Source organism: Sesamum indicum, linkage group LG2 (genome assembly GCF_026168435.1).
Source record: "Sesamum indicum cultivar Baizhima isolate 11 linkage group LG2, ASM2616843v1, whole genome shotgun sequence".
Lineage (NCBI taxonomy): Eukaryota > Viridiplantae > Streptophyta > Magnoliopsida > Lamiales > Pedaliaceae > Sesamum > Sesamum indicum.
Genome location: NC_142658.1, coordinates 2801040 through 2809626, shown reverse-complemented (window position 1 = coordinate 2809626; position 8587 = coordinate 2801040).

Below are 8587 nucleotides of genomic sequence, written 5' to 3'. Positions count from 1 at the left end.
TCTGAAGGTAGCTCGGCATCCCCCACTGTAGTATTGAAAAACGTTTCTTCAGTACACCGAAGCATCGTTCAATTATATTTCTCAACCTTGAATGTGCATGGTTAAACATGTCCTGTGGGGTATGACATCGACGATCTTGTCCCCTCCACTCAGGTAAGTGATACCTTGTTCCTCGATAAGGAGCCAGGAAACATTAGTAGTTTGTGAAATTCGCGTCTACCAAATAATACTTACCTGCATTGTCACAAGGTATCGTCATAAAGAGAACAACTAGTGCCAAGTAATTGGTCCTTAAACAAGAGGTTGGTGGATTCTAATTTATATATTACAATGCTCACCGATTTGGAGGAAAAGGACAATTTCGATCCTGTGAAACTGCATGGTCCAGGACACGGGTATCGGCCGCACTTCATTCCCACCCAGCATACACATAAGTGAAATTCATATCGAAATCACATCTTACTAGTATATTCTGTGCTAGGCGGCCTTTCCGCGACCTGTATCGATTTTGGTCAACTTGGGGACCCAGGCAGGTACTAACGTTCCGTCCATCGCTCCGACGCAATCCTACATCGATGTCAACAATTATGTATAGCTAGATGCATGAAATATTATGTCAAACAAGTTTGGATTAATTACGCGGTTGTGAAGACTATGAGATGGTGTTACGACAATGACAGATGTGGTACGTACCTTGAAGTATGGGTAGAAATCTGGGTTATTTGCCACTCTCGGATGTGTGTATGTAAAATTCGGATGTGTGTTTATAAAATTCGGATGTGTTATTAGTTCTAGTGCCATAGCGCACAAGCAGAAAACACTCGGTGGAATCTACAATTAATAGTCTCCAATGAGTGTTGAAATCGCTCCATATTATCGCGGTGCCTTTTATGCATGCTGACCGTTTGCATGAAAAGTGCAACCTCCTCAATTGAGGTAACTCTGGACGTCTGACCATGAGGCAGTAAACCTCTACTAGTCAATGCATCAACCAAAGAATAAAAACATGGCTTGGTCATGCGAATGTTGTCAAAAAACCTTCCCTGATGTGGGGTCGTCATAATCTCCGCAACCTATCCTGCTCCTTGTAGTGCAGATGTGTTACGTGGCACATTTTTCCTAAATAACTCTGGGCATATTAAATCTCTGAATGCGTAAAATTCCTTCGGAACATCAGATTCATTACTTCCTGGAGTCCCTAGGGTCCTCGGACACTCGCATGCGGAGTTCGAGTCTAGACCTCCACCAACTCCCGAGCTTGCCATATATCCGATCGTTGATGTATTGCTAAACATAAACAAGACAAATTAGTGTGTAAGTTACATGCAGTAGATGTCTGTTGGCTGGGGACATGAAAATACTTAACGATCATGGGTACTTGGTATTAGTGCAATCTGAGTAAATTGGTATGACATACATGCACAAATACACATAATGAAATCAATTTTTTTTCAATTTTCTAACAATCAAGCAATATAGTCACTTGCCCAAAGAGTACAACCATTGGAGTTTATTCTTGTCATTAAGACGTAAGAAGATTGTGTGCGTGCTGTGACTGTGAAAACGCTCCAATGCGGTGGTGAAGATGATGTCTGGCAGATCGTCAAACTTTGTCAACTCGTCTACGCACCGCTCAATTGATTCAGTAGCTTTGGGCCCGGTTTGGTCAATCTTCCCTTGAAGTGATTCATTCAACCTATCCATCGTCTCACACTCCCTAGCTTGCAACTCACTAGCTACTCGTCAGAACCGGCGCCCGCTTCCAGATGGACCAGCGGAAGCCTGCGATGGTCCCGGGGAAGAAAAGTATTTATCTGGGGACGTCATGGGAACAGATTGAGAGAATGTTGTATCTTCGTACTCATCTCGTGAATGATGGCTGCCCGATTGAGTGCCATCCATCTGTTCATCGTCTATGTGGTTGGTGCTGTGGATTGTTTGACATTGTTGTGATGACGAACGCGCGAGCCCACCAGTTGCGGTGTTCTGTGAGAACATTTCAGTGCATAGGTCAAAGCGTTGAAGCCCATGCTCAACTATTTTTTTATATTCCAGAATTTCCTGCATTCATTTACATTGTCAAGATATGTAATTAGTTTGTGACTCTGTAAGGACACTGCAATCAAGAAGGCAACACAAGTAGATGTTTACCCGATACAGCTCCTCCAAGCGTCCTGCATCGTCTGTCATGGTATTCCTTTCTGAATCCCATCCCCACCCAGTCCCCCTATTCAAAATTTCGTTTAACAAACGCCAAGCATGACGTAGCCTGTTAAGTTTGCCCTTAAGCTGTACCGTCGTAAGAAGACAACCCTGACTCATAATCGAGTTCATTCGCTCGGTTACACGAGCCCAGACTGACGGTGAAAATGTGGATGATTGGAGTCGGTGTGTGATGAACTCCTCGTGCATTAACTCAATGAACACGCGTTCCATTTCAGTATTCCATAACACTTTATCGTATCGAGATGAGTGGGAGGAACCAGCGCCATTTGGGTGTTGCATCTTTGTAGGTTGTCTTATATATCAAAGTGTCGTAACAATTAAGTACAATCGTTTATACATCCATAAGGAAAAAAACTGCCGCACATCACAAGGGGTTGGAATTATAAACAAACAATCATTATCTCGCTAATGAGTTACTAGAACATAAAACCATGTGTTATTATTTCTGTTAAAGTACAATATTTTTATATTTTTTTATTATTTAATAAATTATATATAAAATAATAAGTTAATTCTTAAAACTATAAAAATATAGTGAGAAAAAATGAATGAAAATTAAAATAAAAAAAAAGAAATAACTATTGAAAGATAGTAAATGAGTTCAAATTTGAAGCACAAAATTGGTTGCAGATCATGCGGGGTTTCGAATAAAATAAGGCACCGTTTATTTATTTAGATTATTAATTCTATTATTGAATATTTATTTACGTTAGATTTAGTATAAAATTATATATATATATATATATTTGTTATATTAAATGAATTTTGTTTTGGCCTCATCAGTCAAATAAAAAAATGAATCATTCCTTTGCTTTATGGAAAGAGCCAATCAAAGAATTTCATTATATCTCTTGTAAGCATTCTATTCCATCTGATAGTTCGTAAGGATAAAATAAGGGATAGAGTATAAAATAGACTTCTTTCTTTTCTTTATTCAAAATTTCTTAAAATAAATTTGAATAAAAATAATATAAAGAAACCTAAATCTAATAAATAAATAAATTTCGTTCAAATTAAATATTAAAATTAGCATATCAAAACAATTGAGACGCTAATTTACCAGTTTTCAATTATATATAGTATAGGTAAAGATCGTATAAAAAAATGTCCCTCTACTATTAAATTTAATCAATACCTATTATATATTAAAAACAACACTTACTGTTAAATAGAAAGGGAGTTTTTATAGCACCTTCGTAGTACAAATGCGCAAATTGACTAACATTGTTTTTAAAATTTCACTTTTAACAGGCAAGCTACATTTCTGTTATATAAAAAATATTGATATTCACCAATTATAATAATTTATCAGTAGGATCCCGCCTCTGCTTTGATGTTGAATTATAAGCATATACATGAAGACTTATTGGAAGAGATCCACAAGGAGCAACTAGAGCGTTTGAAATTGACAAAAAAAAAATTTACCTCTTTATTGAAAAATAGCTTGTACAGTATCAAACATCATCCATAGTGGAATAATGAATTCACACGCCTAAGACCATTTCAGGTAATTTCTTCATCACGAATGAAACGTTTTGATGGTGTATTGCTTATTTCAATCACAAGCTGATACGACAGGATGCCAGCAAAATTTAATAAGAAATCTGATCAAATTATTCACAATGAGAGACTCACGTTACTCCCAACACATGATTTCAGGATATCTAATCTTTTCTTAATGCAAAATGATACATCAAGAAAGTTCCTAAAAGTTCAATGTAAGCAAATTGAGAGCAATCATCACTGTGCTATGGAAGTGACAAAAGCAATGACACTATTAGTATCTTACAAATTCTATAAGTGTAGATCTTTTCTTGTTTAAGTCTATGCTTCCCCCCTTAATATTCTAACATATACATATGAACACATGAAGCATACAACTGGTTTTAGGTTTATGCTATGCCCCAAGCAACCTGAAACATGTTGCCCTCATCTGCTTGTCATATGAAAAGTAATGCCTAATCATTTTCGTAGTAAAGCAAACAACCTACAATTGGAGAGAAAAAATAAAAAGAGAAGAAACTATTGTCTGCTGATATTTGTCTTTCACATAAATACTTCTTTCTCACCCCTAGTTTTCTATAGACTCCAAACCATGCTCCAAGGCCAAAACGAAAGGAAATTTGAAGCTCAAGATAAAGTTCCATCTGCTTTCAAGCTTACAAACAAATTGTTAAACTCAAACTCAAATTAGCATTATCTGCACCAGTTTGGAAAACTTGTGAGCTGAATTTACTTATTCAGGGCCAGTTGGGTCAATCCACATCACACAGTGGAACCTACTGAGAATCGTATTATCCTTCAAACGCAAATCTTACCCTTGTCATCCTATGACATAATGCTGCAAGTAATCAAGGCCAGATCATCTAGTGTATTTGAGAGTCAAACTACTAGACTTAAGAAGCTGTTCTTGTAACCTAATCTTTTAAGAAAACGAAAACCATCATAAATTCTACTCCTTATGTAGTTAGACAAATACAAGAACTATGAGAAAAAACCTCAAAGTGGCACATTTGCTACAGTTATCATATATATCTCTATAAGGTATGAGTTACATGGATATGGAGAAAGGTAGGCACTTACTTGCCACAATGAGTGTTAGAGATGATAGTTACCTAAATAATCCAGTACTCAACTAAAAGATATATCGATAGGGAAATGCCGGGCGCACTCCACAACCAATTCTCCGACTGATCACACAGACAAAAAGAAATGAAGAATATATACTACTATAAACATTAAATATGTTCAACACCTACAAAATTGAAAGATGTCATAGACAGAACTAACATAGAAAGTAACTTAACCAAGTGATAACTGCATTAACAAACATAAATCATCACTACAGATCACAAACATCAGATTGTTATGAAGGTAATAATAACACATCATTGAATACAAATATAAGCATTCAGTTTTACTCACTGGGAAAAAGTACCGAGGTTTCGCTTTTACTAGCAGCTTCAAAAACTTATAAAACGGGATTTGAATCTTATAACGCTCTGATTTATCAATATGAAGTATGAAAGCTTCAATGTGGTGTTTATATCACACTATATATTGTATATATAGACAGACAACCGTTTGCAGATTATTGTAGATGCAAAATTGAACCACTATTCAATGTGTGAATCAACAGGAACAGTAGGAAAAGGTGAAAATCTGACAATAATTTAAAGAAGAAAGCACTGTGCACATGTGAAAGATCAGATCATCGCAGACAATAATTTAAGGCAACTATTGTTGAACCGTACAAACTTTTCAGTATAATACATCCAAACCCAACTCTCAAGACGTCAGAAAATTTTTAGAAATCAAAAATTGAATGGAAGAAATTGTGCAATTAAAGTAAAACAACAAGAAATTGTCGGCAAACTTAACAGAGGAAAATCCGCCCTTTCGCTTGATTGACGCACGGTGTGGAACGAGGACTAGGTGGCGCGTGAGAAATCGATTCCAATAGCCGGCGACACACCTTTGACGTGAACGGCGAGTGGTGGCGGACTCCAACGGAGTTTGTGGCTTGGTCATCGTAACACCGTCGTGGTGGGAGGACGCGGGTGATAGCGGCGCTGGGGTTGTGCTGTCGATGGAGTTTTTCTTACTACGCTGTGGTGGGTCTGACGCCGGTGATGATGGCGCTAGGCTGTGGTCGGTTCGATCGGAGTTCTTAAGGTGGGGAGAAAAGGTTGAAGACGACTAACAAGAGAAGCTGCAATTTTACACTTTAAAAAATACTAATTTCTGTTATGGGCTAGGCCTATAAAATAAAATAAAAAAAAATAGGTTAGTAGCCCAATTTCTATTTTTACACCTATTCAAGGTGTAAAAACTAAAACCAAACATTGCTGTGTTTTTGGCCCATCTCGGGAATGGGCCAAAATCCAAATCCAAACACAGCATTAGTAATTTAATTGAATTAAGGATGTATAGACACCTTCAGTATGTTTGATATTATATTTTCGTATTTTCCAAGATAAGATAAAACATAGTTAATATTTATTTTTGTGTTTTTACACCTTATCTGTGTGTTTTTTTTATTTTTCAACTTTTTATATATATAAACACTTATATATATAATATAAAAGAGACATGATTTGATAATAAATAGTGATTTTTGTTTTTAAAAAATACAATATTAAACATACAATATTTATATATAAAATGATATATAAAAAAAATATGATTTGACAATGAACAATGATTTTTGTCTCCAAAATCCCAACATCAAACCTACACCACTTATTTTAAAATATTTTAAATTACCTCAAAATATAAATCCAAACATATCATCTATTTTCAACACACACTTATTTATCTTTATTTTTCTCTCTCTATCTCCAAAACATAAAACAAAGCACTGAAACCACAAATCCAAACACTATGTTTAGATCCGGATACTTGAATCCACTCATTTTGTCATTTTTATTTTGTTAAGATAACCAGATATGTAACTTACGTATGAATGCAATTAAATATTTTTATCCACGTAATTCTGTATATGTTAATGAGGTCTAGTTTAGCTAGTAAAATTGAGGCCCTATGACATTAGAGAGAATGCGTTTGAACAATTTTATTTATCTGATATTATTGATCAGAGTTAAGTTATTTCAATTAATAATAATTTATTGCTTCAAATTAAAATATAAAAACTCTATTTGTATTTCAAAATTTATTTTGTATTTTCTCTAATAAGTTATTTCAAAGAAATAGCTAATTATTCATCCCGAAAAACCTAAATGTGAATGTGTTAAATATATGTTCCACTTTACGCTTTGTGCATTAGGTATACGAACGAATGATGCATATTTCTTAATTTTTAAAAATTGGGAAAGATATCAATTATCCATGTTCTCATTATATTATACAGTAAGCACAACCTTTGCAAAGTATATTATATTTTTCTCATTTTCTCTGATTTTGTTCCTGCTGTTAACGAATCTGGTGGTTTATGCTTACTTTGGACTGCTAGCATCTCTGTAAATATTATTCTGAAAAACCCATGGATGATCAATGCTCTTATATTCTTGAATGCGAACCCCGTCCATAGCAGTTTACAGGTATCAATTATTTTGTTGTCTCGTGTTTTAACCCTGTATTTTGGCAAAATCACTGAATGAAATTTACCAATCCTTTGTTGGTCCGTGGTTGGTGATGGGAGAATTTAATGCTGTTTTCTCCCAAGTGGAAAAGAGAGGGGGCAAACCTTTTAGTTCTACTTCTAGGAATTCATTGGGAGATGAACTTGACATTTTCAATCTCATTGACTCAGGATTTTCAAGTTATAAGTACACCTGGTCCAAAAGGTTGGGAATGGTGAATACCCAACCTAGACTTGATAGGGGTGTCACAAACACAGAGTGGCATGTTGTACTCAAAGGCCCACATGCTTCATTTACTATCTTTTATTTCCAATCACAGTCCATATCTCCTCGATACACATCCAATCAGTGTTAATCACCCATGACCTTTTTTCTTTTTTGAAGAAATGTGGCTTTGAGATTTCTCTTATGAATCACTTGTGGCTGATGTATGCTTAACTTCTGTTGCAGGAAATTTGACATCATAGTTGTATAGTCTGTTGAGGAAGCTACGAATGGAACTTCGAAAATGGAATTGAAGGGTATTTGGCTGGTGTCACGATCATATCAATGCCATCAAATCTAAGTTAGAGGAACTCCAACCACTTAACCAAACCAGCAATGTCATTTCCCTTCAAGAGCACCTTCAGATTGAACTGATGAACAACTTGCTAGATTGCAAATCAAATGGAGACAAAAAGCCAAGCAAAGATGGCTTGAGGATGGGGATTTAAACACTAAATTCTTCCATCTCACGCCTGTCCTCCAATCTAAATCAAACTTTATTCACTCCATCAAGACACGGGAAGGTAATGTGGTCATGAGTGGGAACATATTGGTAATGAATTCTCCCTCTATTTTAAGTCCCTCTTTCAATCAGATTTTGAGTACTCACAACCTCCCCCTCCCCAAGTGATCGCTTTCTTGAGATTTTGCCAAGTATTGTAACTGCAGATGAAAATCATGAGATCTGTTCGATTCCTACTACTGAGGAGATTAAAGACAGTTTTTTGAAATGACGACCTTCAAGAGCCCGGGCCCGGATGGCTTCCCTCGATCTTCTACAAAAAATTTTGGCACATTATTGAAAGTCACCTCATTTATGCCAGAATACACTTTTTATCATCTGGACAGTTCTTGCTAAAAAACTATCAACCATACATACATCACCCTTATCCCCAAAAGCCTCAAAGATGAAACAATTGACAAGTTCCATCCCATAAACCTCTGCAACACCACCTACAAAATCATCTCCGAAATTCGTGCAAACGGGCTCAAAC